The sequence below is a fragment of the Prionailurus viverrinus genome, chromosome B1, assembly GCF_022837055.1.
Source record: "Prionailurus viverrinus isolate Anna chromosome B1, UM_Priviv_1.0, whole genome shotgun sequence".
In the NCBI taxonomy this organism is placed as follows: domain Eukaryota; kingdom Metazoa; phylum Chordata; class Mammalia; order Carnivora; family Felidae; genus Prionailurus; species Prionailurus viverrinus.
The window spans coordinates 84,611,421-84,626,973 of NC_062564.1; the positions used below are offsets into that span (position 1 = coordinate 84,611,421).

Here is a 15,553-nt window from a genome sequence, read left to right on the forward strand (position 1 = left end):
TATGTACATATACATCATGATATATATGTACATATACATATATACATATCATGTATATATATATCATGATGTATATGTACATATATACATATACATATACATATACATATACATATATACATATACATATATGTACACATACATATATACATATACATATATACATATATACATTTTAGCTGTAACTCATGTTTGTTTTGCTGGTATGTGTATATGTATATATGTATATGTATACACATCATGATGTACATGATGTACATATATGTATATGTACATATACATCATGATATATATGTACATATACATATATACATATCATGTATATATATCATGATGTATATGTACATATACATATATACATATACATGTATACGTACATATACATATATACATACATATATACATATACACATGTATATATATCATGATGTATATGTACATATACATATACATATATACATATATACATATACATATATACATATATACATATCATTAAACAGATGGTCCTCTGATTTGTTGCTACCTTTTCCCATTTTTTAAATGTTTATAACCTGCAGATACTGTTTCAAGTTGTGCATTTTTCTTTTGCAGTGTATTTATTTAATAATGTTTTAAATCTGGAGGTTTAAAGGGTTTTTGTTTATTTTAGATCCAGGATTTTACAATATATCTTACTTCATAAATTTCTTTTCAGAGCTAATATAAATAGTGTTGAGAGAAGTAAAACATTCTCTACTATTCTGAACATGAATAATGGAATACCTTTCCAAACCTACATGGCTTATATATATTCATAGCTTTTCTTAATGAACAAGATTTTTGTGTACTTCCCTACATTTTAACATGCTTATTTTTTAATTTTATTTATTTATTTTTAGAGAGACAGAGACAGCATGAGTGGGGAGGTGACAGAGAGAGAGGGAGAGAGAGAGAATCCCAAGCAAGCTCCCACTGTGGGGCTTGAACTCACAAAACTGTGAGATCATGACCTGAGGCAAAACCAAGAGTTGGATGCTTAACCGACTGAGCCACCCAGGCGCCCCAACTTAAACATACTGTAAGCATCTACAAGCATCCACTGTATGCATGGGACCACATGCCTTTAATTTTGTAACAACTTGAAGACTCACAGATAAAATCAGTGAATATTAGAATCTTGGATTTTAATGTGCCCTTAAAGATTATGTAATTAAACCTCCTAAATTGTGTTAAGAAGCTTACGCATAGCATCTCTGCCAGTTTTCACGTAGCCTGTGGTACACATCTCCACTGATAGAAAACCATTTTTTACTTTCTAGAATGGCATACTCCAGATGTTGATCTAAATATGTTCCCTTTAATTTTACCCACCAGCCCAGGTCTAATTCTGTATAACAAACAGAACAAATCTACTTTCCTTTTTCCACATTGTAGTCTAACTTACCTGAAAGCAACCCTCATGTCCTTTTTGAATTGCCACTCCTTGGTCATTTTTCAAAGGAATAGCATCCAACACAGAGTGACACAGGAGGACCACTTTCCTACTTTCAGATACTATTTTTCTATTAATGATATCTAAGTTCACATTAACTGTTTTGACAGCTGCATTTTACTACTGCCTCCAATGATATCCAAAAACCTCGGTAAATTTGACATATCCTTCAGGCTTTCAAGATTCAAGTAGGTTTTGGGGCGCCTGGGTGGCGCAGTCAGTTAAGCGTCCGACTTCAGCCAGGTCACGACCTCGCGGTCCGTGAGTTCGAGCCCCGCGTCAGGCTCTGGGCTGATGGCTCAGAGCCTGGAGGCTGCTTCCGATTCTCCCTCTCTCTCTGCCCCTCCCCCGTTCATGCTCTGTCTCTCTCTGTCCCAAAAATAAAAATAAAAACGTTAAAAAAAAAAGATTCAAGTAGTTTTTAAGCACCACTGTGTGCTAGACATTATGAAATACTAGGGGCACCAGGAGATTACGACATGGTCTATCTCAATTCTACTGAAGAGACGGATGTGCAAACCCATGACTGCAGGATGCTGCACTTTTGAATGTACTCTAATAAAGACCTATTTCTCTCATCCATCATATCTACTGTCCAACTCAGGTTTATTTTATTCACATTTCACAACTATTTTCTGTTCATTCACACAAGTAAAAGATAAAAATGATGGCAAGACAGAAATATATACAGACCCTTGAGGCACATCACTAAGTGTGTTTGTGTGTGTGTGTGTGTGTGTGTGTGTGTGTGTGTATGCATTGAAGTACACTTATTAATCACTACTGTTTAGGGATGTGTGTTCAAGCAGCGATATAGTCTCCCATTCATGTTGTTGCATGCCTGCATTTCTCTGTCTTCTACAAGGTTACCATGAAATGTCCTATGAAAGGCCAAACACTCTATGTCTCTGAAAACTTTTTTCTAATATGCCCAGCTGTAAGTCCTGTCAAAAAGGAGATGAAGTTCCTATGATGTGACTTTTCTCAACGAGCCCATGCTGGCTTCATGTCATCACTGCTTCCTCATACAAAGGAGGTAAACGTCCATGCAGATCACAGAATTAGTTTACTTACTACCGATTACAGTTTTACACTCACTGATACACATGTCCTTTCCTGCTTCCTAATTTTCTTTTAGCTTATAAGGTGCATTTCACGTTTCCTAGTGGGATCTGAGAATTCACTTTTTCTCCAGGCCTTTTACTTCATCTTTGCCTGCCTCCAGTTAACCCAATTGTTTGGTAACTACCAATAATTTGTCAGTAATTTATCACTAATTATCAATGGCTTCCTAATGCCAAAGATTAGTCATCTGAAAAAATGTACCACAACCTCCAAAGAGGGACAAATCTAGGGTTTTAGCAAATCACTTTTTTTAGCAAACTTCTTTCGTGTGTGTGTGTGTGTGTGTGTGTGTACTTAAATGCTTATTCATTTATTTTGAGAGAGAGAGAGAGAGAGAGAGAGAGAGAGAGAGAGTGTGTGTCTGAAAGGGGGAAGGGCAGAGAGAATGGGAGACAGAGGATCCAAAGTGAGTTCTGAGATGACAGCAGGGCTCATACCCATGAACCATGAGATCATGATCTGAGCTGAAGTAGGATGCTTAACCGAATGAGCCCCCCAGGTGCCCCTCTTTCCTATATTTTATCTTTGGTTGGCCAGAGTAGTTGTCTGCCTAATAAATTTGAAATACTTAAGGATGAGAACCATTAATTAATTAACACAATTATGCATAAAATAGTTCATGTCATTAAGTTTATGGAAGAGACACACTAAATTTGTGTTGGCTGGAAAATAAAGAAGATACTTTCATTAATTCAATATATATGTGTTGAGCATCTACCCTGTGTCATGCTGTCATAACCCTGCTCTTACAGTATCTTGGGTGAGCAAATAGCATTTAAAAGAAGATACATAGAAGGGCACCTGGGTGGCTCAGTCAGTTAAGCATCTGATTTCAGCTCAAGTCATGATCTCACCATTCATGGGTTCAAATCCCATGTCAGGCTCTGTGCTGACAGCTCGGAGCCTGGAGCCTGCTTCGGACTCTGTGTCTCCCTCTCTCTCTGCCCCTCCCCTGCTCTCTCTCTCTCTCTCTCTCTCTCTCAAAAATAAATAAAATAATCCAAAAAATTAAAAATGAATAAAAACAAAAGAAGATACACAGAGATTTTTCCAAGGATAGAATATACAAGATAAAAGACTTAGAAGAGGAAATATGCATTTAAGAGTCATTACCAGGTAGATAGATGAAACTAAATAAAGTGTGAACACAAGGAAGAGAAAAATATTAAGGAAATCCATACTACAGAGGTGTGGGTCATAGAGATTGCCTTCACCTGAGGAATAGGAAGCACAAGTGGGTAAAAATCACATGCAACTTGGGTACCAAACAAAGGTATCAAGAGAGAAAATAATCTCATTACCTTGTTAAACCTTCTTTCATTCATATTTATGTGACACGCACTTGCTAAGCCTTTACATTCTTGCCTCCGCCTTACAATAAGCTTGTAGGGGAGGTTCTATTTTTACCCCCATTTTATAGATGAAGAACTTAAGCAATACTTAAAAGATCACAGAACTGGTAGGTATCTGAGCAAGGATACAAATCCAGGCAAAATGATTCCTGATTGAATTTGTCAAAAAGAATCTGAGTCCTCAGAATAAATTTTGGCAAGAAATCCTTAGATCTTAAGAGCAGTTCTGCATATGGACTTACTTTATGGTTAGATATCAGCCATATCTAATACTTGTTTGCTGAAATTTTTCCTGCTCTTTCAAAGCCCTAAATTCTAAGACCCACACTTGCCACTTCATAATGCTTTGTCATTTTCTTCCACCTCATCTTACCTCATCCTTCATAATCTAGTCACACTGGACTCTTTGAGACCTCACTTTGTACTTTTCACTGCTAGGCCTTCAAAGGTTTGCCCATATCTTTTCCATGATCTCAAACTTCACATCCTCTGAGGAACCTTCTCTGGTCCTTCAGGCCAGAGCTGGTTTTATGAGCATGGGATCATTGCAAGTACACAGGGTCACCAACACAGCAGGGCCATCTGCTCTGGGTTTAATGCTCTGTAGTCACCATCTTGCCTTCTTAAAAATTTATCTTTGTGTTTTAAATAAAGTCCAATAGGGCAATGGAAGCCATGCCTGGAACTTTAGATTTGATTCACCTACAGTTCTACCTCCCATGTTCTCCAATGCCTGCCCAGTTCCCTAATCCTTCTCCTAACCCGGTGACCTCTTTCTGACCCCATTCTCACCTACCAAGGGACCTGGGTGCAGGTGTGGAGATAGTTAGGGTCAGGATGGATACCTTTGAGACTCTGCATACATGTGTCACCATGCCCAAGGGAGTATGACATAAAAGAGTAAGTAAAATCTCAACCATGACAGGTTGAGAAAGATACCACTGAGGAAGAAAGGAGAAGGGTTGTTTACTCTCTTTGAACAGGGGTCTCTCACGTTTTAATTTTTTCATTGAATTATGCAAATTATGCAGCCATACTTTCTTTTTTTTTCAATATGAAATTTATTGCCAAATTGGTCTCCATACAATACCCAGCGCTCATCCCAACAGTTGCCCTCCTCAATGCCTATCACCCACTTTCCCCTCCCTTCCACCCCCCCATCAACCCTCAGTTTGTTCTCAGTTTTTAAGAGTCTCTTATGTTTTGGCTCCCTCCCTCTCTAACCTCTTTTTTTTTCCTTCCCCTCCCCCATGGTCTTCTGGTAAGTTTCTCATGATCCACATATGAGTGAAAACATATGGTATCTGTCTTTCTCTGCAGCCATACTTTCTACAAGGGTTTCAAGTACAAAGGCCCTCAGCTGTCATATAGGGTAACATGAATGAGTCAAATGAATTGGATGGTTGGACACTGGGACAAACTAGGAAGTATATATCCTTCAAGAGAGGGCCACCACTCAGATCTAGCCAATCATTCCCACAAAGGAATCTGAACCTACAGGTGCCATATCTTCTGATTTTTCAAGTAAATCTGAATTTTTATATGAAACATTAAAATTCTTTAAAGGTCAATATTTGAGTTGGAAGAATTGTTAAAATATGAGGAAGGCCAAATAAAATACCTTTGAGGGCCAAATACGACTGGCCCATGGGCCACTATTTTGCAGCCTCTGAATCTCTGGTTTATTGAGATGCTGTTTTAAATGTCATCTCCTCTACTAGACTTGGCTCTGTGAGAAAATATGCCAAGTATTTGTGATTTGCTCTTGAATCTCCAGAACCTAACATAATTCTTGGAAACTCATAGAGGCCAACATTATGAAATAAAAGCCTGGTCACCTTGATCTATAACTGCTACCTGACAAGAAATGCTTACGCAGGTAAATTTTATATTATTAATGAATGTCATCAACATGTGTGCATGTTTATACGTACATACATGAAAATCATCAGAACTTATACTCAACATTAGATAATTATTTCAGTGGATTTATAATATGAAACATGTATTTTATTTTGTAAAGTGCAAGGATACAAGCACAAAGCATCATTTTCATCAAAGGGCTTAAATATTAATATTCATGAATTTCATGAATTTCTACACATAAATGATTAGTATTACATTGGGAAAGAAGCATCAATGAATCAGGCTTTTAAAAACTCATAAGTTAACAGGTAAAAAAAGCTTTTAAAATACACTTACTAGCTAAAAAAAAACAATAAAAAATAAAATATACCACAGATATTTGTATTATAAAATTAGGATTTCAATAATAATTGTACATTATGAAATTTTCAAATATCCTATCAGAAAACTAATGTGCCCCTTAAAAATTGTGCAATGAATTACAATGTAACAAAACAACACTTGACTCAGCTCCAAGATTCTTGGCAAGTTCTCAATTTACTTATTTGGCTATAACCTTTGACAGATAACTTACATTCTTTGGACCTTACTTTGTGGGTAAAATAAAGGTCATCTGCCAAGTTTTGAAGGTCTCTGCCAGTTCTAATGTATGAGAATAAAGGTGCCACATTATTTAAAGTGATTTTTTTTCTTTCATTCATTCAACATATTTTAATTGAGTACCTACTATGTGCCAGGCACTATTCTAGACAGTGAAGATTCAACAATAAACGAAACAGGCAAAACATCTGCTCTCCCATATGTTTGTACCAGAGAGACATTAAAACATAATAAATAAAGGTATTATACAAGATATTAATGGTGGCAAATGATGTGGAAAAATATGAAGCAAATAAGAGGGTTTTGGAATATTGTTAGAGGGCAGAATTGAAGTTTAAGGGGAGTGGCCAATGGCTTTATTGAGAAGTTGATATTAGAACAAAGACACAAGGAGAAAAAGATAGAGCCATGTGGACATCTAGGGGAAGGATATATTGGACACAGAAAACAACTACTACAAAAGACTTGAGACATTAGTGGCCCTGCCATGATCAGAAAACAGCAAAAATGCCAGTTTGGTTTGAACAGAGAAAGAGGAGGGAAGAAAGTAGAAGATGAACTTATACAGGTAACTTAGAGAAAGGATCATGTAAAGCCTTTGGATTGACTTTGACTTTTACTCTGAGAAAAATAAGAGCAATCAGAGAGTTTTTGAGCCAGGGATTAACCTAATATGACACAGATTTTAACACCTAGGCTGTAATGTTGAGATTAGAGTATAGATGGGAAAGATAGAACCAGGTATAGATAAGTTGGAAGGCTAATGTAATTATATAGGTGAGACATGTTAGTGGCTTGGATCAAGAAGAAGGTAGCAGTGGAGATGATGAAAAGTGGTTGGACTCTGTACTTATTTTGAAGGTAGTGTTGACAGGCTTTTCTGATGGTTTGGGTGAGAGAATGAAAGAAAAGGAGGAGTTGAGGGGCGCCTGGGTGGCTCAGTCGGTTGGGCGGCCGACTTCGGCTCAGGTCATGATCTCGCGGTCCGTGAGTTCGAGTGCCGCGTCAGGCTCTGGGCTGATGGCTCAGAGCCTGGAGCCTGTTTCGGATTCTGTGTCTCCCTCTCTCTCTGACCCTCCCCTGTTCATGCTCTGTCTCTCTCTGTCTCAAAAATAAATAAATGTTAAAATTTTTTTTTTTAAATAAAAAAAAAGAAAAGGAGGAGTTGAGAATGATTCAACATTTTTAGCACAAGCAGCTGGAAAGATGGGGTGGTCCTGTACTGGTTGGGGAAGACTGGGTAGAACAGGGTTTGTGGTGAATAGGAGCTTGTTTGGAAAATGCCAGTTTACATGGACATATCAAATATGCAGTTAGATATAAGAATCTGGGTTCAAGAGAGAGGTTCAGGTTAAAGATATAAATTTGTATAAAGAGTACATTTATCATGATGAGCACTGAGTGAATCACTATACGGTACACCCGAAACTAGTATAACACTGTATGTTAACTATACTAGAATTAAAATTTTAAAACTTAATAAAAAAAAGTATAAATATGGTAATTGTCAACACATAAATGGTACTTAAAACCATGGAACTGAAAAATGTCAACAAAGGGTTGAGTGTTCAGAGGAAAGGAAGCTAATGTGCAGATTACCCTGGGGATGTTCCCATATGAATGGGTCAAAAAGAAGTGGATGAACCAGCAACAGAGTGGGATAAGGAATGGCCAATAAGGTGGGAGGATACCAGGAGAGTATGATATCCTGAAATCCGGGGTGAGAAACTCCAGGAGGGAGTTTTCAGCATGCCTAATGCTGCCAAAGGTCAAGTGGAATGAGGACTAAGTGACTTTGGATTTATCAGCATAGAAGTCACTGGTGACAGTGATGACGATTCACTAGAGTGGATAAGGAGTAAATGCAAGTGGAGTGGTTAAAAGGAAGAGAAAGAAAAGGAACTGGAGACAGCATGTATAGACAACTTTTTGAGAAGTGTCATCATGAAAGGAAGAAGAGAAAGAGGGTGGAAGCTGTAGAAGGAAGTAGGATCGAGACGGGGTTGTTTTTTTAAAGATGGGAACACAACGGCATGTGTATGTGCTGATGGGAATCTCTAGTGACAAGGGAAATATTGATGATGTAGGGGAAAGGGGAGAGAATTTCTTGAGTGATACTTTTAAGTAAGGGATAGGAGATGAGATCTGGTGTACAGATAGAGGAGCTGGTTGGTCTTAGCTGGGGAACAAACAGTTCATCCTCAGAAATAGGAGAGAAGGAAGAGCATAAGCAACAAATGTGAGTAGGCAGGCAGACAATGGGTGACATAAAAATTACTTTATGATTGTATTAATTTTTTAAGATCGTAGCTAACATCTTGGGGTTTCTTAGTATGTGCTGGAAACTTAAAAATATTGCCTGTATTATTTAATTCTTGTAACATGCATAGGAATAATTCTACATATTTAATAAATGAAAAAGTAGAAAGGTGAATTACTTGTCACTATCAAGCCCAGTCCAGTGGCAGAGCCTGGCTTCCGTCCCCAGTGGTCTCAGTTGAGAGCCTGCTCTCCTGACCACTATGCTTCACTGCTTCTATTCTTTCCAGGAAAAAGCATTAGTGGTATTGAGAGATAACTTTTTGAAAATCAATCCTGTAGATATCTCTTAAAGCTTTACAATGGAATGGTACCTTAGGCAGAAATTAAGAATTACCGCATATTCAAAAATTGCACTTACTTAAAATTACTTAAATTTATCATAAATCTGGTGATGCTCACATCCAAAACAAAACTGAGATAGATAAAGACTCATATTTCCCATGTGGGAACCTTGGGGCATATGATTATTGAATGGAATGGCTTGAGAGTAGTATTCTTTACATTATGTTTGGTTACTTACCTACTTTCTCTGCACTTATGAGTTAAATCTATTTACGTGAGGCTTTGTTACTTTGTAAAGGAATTTTTAAAAATGGTGCACTATATTCCAATGGCTTTGGAGTTTACTAGAAAGCTCCTACAGTACCTGGTTCACTTCAGGATAGAAATGCCTCTCCTTTTCCCTTTTCTGGATCATTCTTCAGTCAACTCAATATCTACTCCTTTTTTCTCAGTCTTAGATACTACACAAAATTTAAATTACAGGAGCTATCTGGTGCAGATGTATTGGTGACTTCAGGTTGCTCAGTAATCTATGACCTATACAGCTTATTCTGAAATGTTCAGCATATTTGTAGGCCAGAGTCCTGAGGTTACAGGTGTTTTTAAGGCCACAAGGCAAAATAAGCCCAATGGATATGAGACTCCTCCAGGCTCATCACAACCCCCAATTCAAAACTTTTGTGCTACAACAAATACAGAGCTTGTTTGATTAATGGATTTAGGTCCTGGAAACTGTCTTAGCAGAATTTACTTAAGGCTTTCAACTCTGTGCTACAAAATGAGAAATTTAACCAGGATATCGGTGGATGCATTTCCTTCGCTATTTTTCTAAGAGCAAGATTGGAGAGTTTTATGACACTGTGTTCTCAGGCTGGCAGGATTTAAACAAACAAAGTTCCCTTGACACAAGAAAAGGTTGCCTTTGTTCTCCTAGCAGCTTGTTTCAAGTCGAGCAGTACACTCATTTCTAATACATCTGGAAGGTGCCAAGATCAGTCGCTTCCCTTGCATCATAGTTCAGTGGACACTATGATGATCACGTTTTAAGATTCGTGTCTGTCCTTTGTGTGAATCCCCCTGGGGCCGTTAGACTGCTCAGAAGACATAGACTGCTCTCTGTGCAACTTTTCCCCCAGGGTTACCATAAACCCTGTTTCCATTTGCCCTGCCTGATACCCATTATTTCTAGATTTGGTCTTATTTCTTAGCTTTTGGCTCTCTGCTCACATACTCTGTACCTTCCTGTTTCCCTCCCCACCCCTACTTACCTCTCTCCTATCCCAGCTATGATGACTGCCCACTAAGCTTTTTATTGTTTTCCCCTTCCTCCCATGGCTTCAGGCTCAACATTTATTTCCACTGTACTCTTGCCTTGTCCAAGTCTGTCAGTAATGTCAGCCCCTCCTCTCCTCCCTTCCAATCCCCGCATGGCAACTTCAATCAGTTTATGGCATCTGTCTATGGGACTTGACATCATCAAACCATTCACTTCTCCCAGACTGTTCCTACAAAGCTTTACTTTATGAGTGTTCCATTCAGCTTCCCTGAACTCCTTCCATACAAGACTTCCTTCAAATGTTCAGCAAATAACACAACCATGAATGAATATGATCTCACCAAAGATGAACTGCATTGCCTCTAAACTCTTAATTCTTCTAAACTTGTTTTGTCATGGTCCCAATTTTTGTAGCACTTATCCAACTCCCTTATATGGTAGATATTACTTTGCACCTCTTACTTTTCCTTGTAGGGGTCATGAGTTATAAATATAAGTGTCACCCATAGGACCTCACATCCAAAAGGTTCTACCTGTCTAACAAATGACTGTGTTTCTCATGATGGCAGTGAAGAAAGGAGGGAAAGTGATAAAAGGAAGGCAGGTTAGCATTTGTTAAAGTGATATAAATACAGATTGATTTTTTGGTTCCTGGACCCAGAGATAGATGATAAAGATGGACAAGGGCTTAGGAAGGCTCAGGGCACATTCTGAGTGGCTGAGGAAGGCATTCTAGGCAACCAGGCCTTAGCGGGTGCTTTTCTTCTCTGGATTATTCAGCCATTATCTGATTAGGCTATATCCTGGGGTATGTCCAGATATTTGGAGGCTTCATGTGGGCTGGTGTCCAGGATCTATTACCAACGTTGGCCCCATGTATTATACTCATACAAAGGAGTTTAGCTATAAAGTGTCTGGAGGGGAAGCCTTTGGTTGACCCCTCCAAGCTATGATGTTCCCATTGTAGCATTGTGCCTGAAAGAAGGCCTTCACTCAGAGGGGCACATAGGTAGCTATATCTGGGGTGAGGTAGGACACAGGTCCATCAAAAGCCATAAAGACTCTGAGCAGGGATCGTGAAATCTCCCACCCTCGCCTCCAACTACAAACCCATTGTGGATCCTGTGCTCCCTGAGTTTGAGCATAGTATAAAAGCCCTGTTGGCTAGGAGTTTGGTCTCTGTTCTCACAACCTTGGGGATTTTATCACCCTCCTTAGAGGCTATTCTAATTGCTTAGCTTCACAGTTCATCATCTTCTTAACTGAGGTGAATCCTAAAAGCTGGGATCATTTCTTCTCTTATCTCTTTGCATAAAGTTTAATGGGCATGCAATCTTTTAGCTTTTCTTTTCCTCTATGTCTGAAAAGTTGTGATAACAAAAATAACAATGGCAACAAGCTTGTGTGAAGTTAATTATTTTAAATGAGCAAAGAAAACCAAGTACCTGAGAAGAAAATGACTCAGAAATTGGAAAGAAAGCATTATGCTCTGCTACAGTTGGTAGCTATTTGGCTCTTTTATTTTCCTCCTGAGTAACATAAGAGCCATTGAGCTCAGAGGACGTGAACATCCTGTACAGGAAATAGATGGCGTATGGAGGAGGTGAGGGGGGCACCTCGCAGTCGTTCTTTGAATCCTTCACTGAGCGTCACTTGAATATGTTATAGAAGCAAGGAAAGGGCTGGAAAACAGGCTCTGCTTGGATGGCTTCCAGCACACTTCACAAAGCTCAGGAAAAGCTCGGCTAAGCCACATGCATTTTATGTTTTCCTGAGGAAAGACTCTGCTTGTTGGTCACAGGGTTAAGGAGTTTCAGCAAGTTTTTATAGAGACACTAAAACATTCTCTTTATATTTTCCTCTGTCACTGAAAGGAGCCCAGGGGATAGAATCGAGGATGTGGGCACTTAAGTGCCTGCTGAGCCGGTTAGCTCCCAGAGAGGAGTTGGTGCCGTGACTATAGAGTGGTGAGCCCCTAGCTTCCTAGCTTCATTGGGTGTATCCTGTGTGTGTGTGTGTGTGTGTGTGTGTGTGTGTGTGTTGTATAAACTCTTAGTTGAAATTTGAAGAAATTAAACTCAGAAAAGTGGATTGTGCATTTCAGGACTTCTGATTTTGACTAGATAGTGCAGAATGAACATCATCTTCATCTCTGACAGAACATGGCTTTCTCACGAGAACAAAGTGAGCACCACGCAAATTGTGAAGTAAGGAGAGGCAGGAAGGTGAGGGGAAGTGACAGTGATCTGAAGACGGTCAAGACCTGTAGCTTCTTCCTTTTCCCAAAAATATTTTCGAAGAGAAAACTAAAGCATTTGCTGTTCCTTTGTGAAAATGATTTGGAATGCTCATTGGAGCAAAAAGGCCATTTGTGAACTGACTCCAGCCTTTCTTTCGCCTGTCATACACCATTGTGTTTATTTGAGAACCTGAGATTTACAGTGAGTGAATATTAACAGGGACCAAAACCTTTAGTCATTCCAATTTGCATTTGCCAGTGCAGTTTTTCCTTTATCTGGTGAACTTAAATTGTTTCTTTTCCAGAAAAAAAAAAAATAGAATTTTAGCTTTCTCATTCATGCTTTTCTATTGGAAGCTGGCTACTGTAATCTTTAAAACATGCTACCTTCCTCACAAACTTGCATTTTTCTTATTTATAATTAATGTTTTATTATACTGTCATTTTCTTTAAATTTTAGCTAAAAACATATATATAATTATAGTAAATGGAGACTATTGTTAACATTCTCCTAGGTTTAGAGTATCAGTGTATTTTTTTCCATGTTTTCAGTTTAATTCTATTAAGACTAGAAATCAGACTCCATTTTGTTAGTATATGATTGCAATTTATGAGTAAGAATCAACTGGTTAAGTAAGTGTGAGGATAGGTTTAGAAGCGAGTAAGGAAATGATGAAGAAATTTGCAAAAAAAAGATCTTCAAGAAAAACAGAGCTATATTTAAATTTTAACTGTCACTTAATGTCTTTCAAGAGAAGTAAGTGTATACCCTTAAGTTAATTTTCCATTTTCTAATGAGGAAGAGCATATCACACCCTTGACCAAGTCATTGACCACTTGACACAAGATAGTATGATGCAAGGTGCCTAAACCAATACGCACACTATGTATAAAGCAGTACAAATCAGGGGCTTGAATGGAATAGTGACACAGTAGTTCTGCTTCAGCCTAATAAGGCAGCGCCACCTACTGCACACAAGCTTTATTTTGTGTTTGAGATTCTTCAGTAGAAGCTGATCTCTAGGACTTAAGCACAAAACAAAATCATTTTGCCGCCTGTTATCTTTTAAGATGGAAATCTACATTGGTTTATTGAAATATTTGTTTTCCTAGTGTATATATGTATGTTATCAGTCTAAACATTCATATTGAGAATAATAAGAGGGCGGGAGAGAATGGGAGATAAAGAATGTAAATATAAAAAAATAGGACTAAGGAGCATCCCTTTTTGATATCTACTGATGTATCTTTTATTCTGAAAATAAGTCTGATGCCCATTCACATGCCCTTTTACATGTAATAATGACATAAAAATCACTATTAGCCAATGCTTGTTTAAAATGAACCATTGTTCGTATTTCACCCAAGGCTGCCCACAGGTGAGTCCTTCATTAAATGATTACAGACTTAATAAGCCTTCATTGGATTTCCCTTCTCTAGTGTTTTTTTATTCCTATCATAACACTTAATTCTACAATATTTTCGAATAATAACTCATAATGTTCCTAATGTATTTTGCATTATAGCTTCACATAAGCATTTACATTAAGTATTAACAAGAGCACAGCTTTTTATTAAGTGGGGGTCACTAATTATTCTTTCAAGCATTTTAGTTTATTTCATCTAGTTTATTACAACACAACATAAAATAACTGACAGTAGATATGGTACAATGGTGATTACGATTCTTTTTATCATTCCCTGTAACTCTTCCAAGGTCTTAACTGGTTATTGACCACTTACATCATTCACAGTGAAGTTTACACTTTTTTGCTAAGAAGATCATAGCAAGTCAGATCCTGATTTATAATGAATTTTTCAGCATATATACATTTCTATTAGATATCATTGTCATGCTACTATTTATTTATATGTTAATGGAATGTCATGCAATCTGGAATGTGTAGTATTTGACATTTATCAGGGCCTTGATTTCCAAATAAACTAAAATATAATATAACTCATTTCTATATCATGTGCCAATGTCATAATTATAGAATTGAAACATGTATGGTATCTAGACATACAAAAAGCACAGTTGGTTTCAGTTTTGTATCCTGATTTGAAAAAAACCTATTTGAATTGTCAAAAACTTGATTTTTTCATTCTTGTCTATATCTTTAAAAACGTTTGGCATATTTATTATAACTATACTCATTCAATTAAAACGATTGAATTTTAGATTCTATGCTAGGCTCAGTGATTAAAATATAAGTTCCTTACTGTCAGTGAGCTCCCTTTCTTGTAGAGCAAACAGTGTGTGGATAATTCTAGAACATTAAAAACAAGGAACTGTGAGAATAAAAAAAAAAAAGGAATTAATCTCTACCCAAACTTCAGTAAATGGGGAGGGGGGGATCCATACTTCCTAGAAGACAAAAATCCTAAATTAAGTCTGCAGAGAAGATAAAGTATTTATCAGGGAGACAGGTAGAGGGAGTGTGTTCCAGGACTGGAGTTAGGATTTGCACACACACTAAAATGAAAGAGCATGGCAGGTTTTGGAAAATTGGGAACATTGTTCAGTTCACCTGGGACTCACGACTGCGAGTGAGGATGTTCTGAGAGGTGAGACTGGACAAGTAGCAGAGATCAGATAATGCAGGGTCTTTTATGCTTTTGGACTTTATTCTGAATTCTTTAGTGTTTTTAAAATGTTTAAAGTAGGGCAGTGAGGGAGTGAGGGATGGGATGGAATTCAAACTGATTAGAAAGTCCCCTCCAGTGACACTATTGAAAAAGCGTTCAAATAGGATGTGATCAGAGGTAGAGGGAAGTGACTGATCCAGAGAAGATTGAGAAATGATGAAGGCAGAGGGCAAGGGGTAAATGAATGTCTGGTGGGTTATTACAGTGGTAGAACTATTCAATGTCCCAACAAATGTGAAAACTACAGAAGAAGAAGTCTAGGAAAATTTGTTTCCAGCATAGAAAGAGTCTGATGGCCTCATCCACTAGGATCCAGGCAGTACAGACTGGAGGTGAGTAGGGTGGAGAGGAGTTATACTGTAAATATA

General features: G+C 37.8%; 1 protein-coding gene across 3 annotated transcripts in view; it reads left to right on the top strand.

Annotated features, from left to right (window-relative positions):
- The window catches only part of INPP4B (inositol polyphosphate-4-phosphatase type II B), a 403,509-nt gene that overhangs the window by 298,806 nt on the left and 89,150 nt on the right, over nucleotides 1–15,553 (top strand). The window lies entirely within an intron of this gene.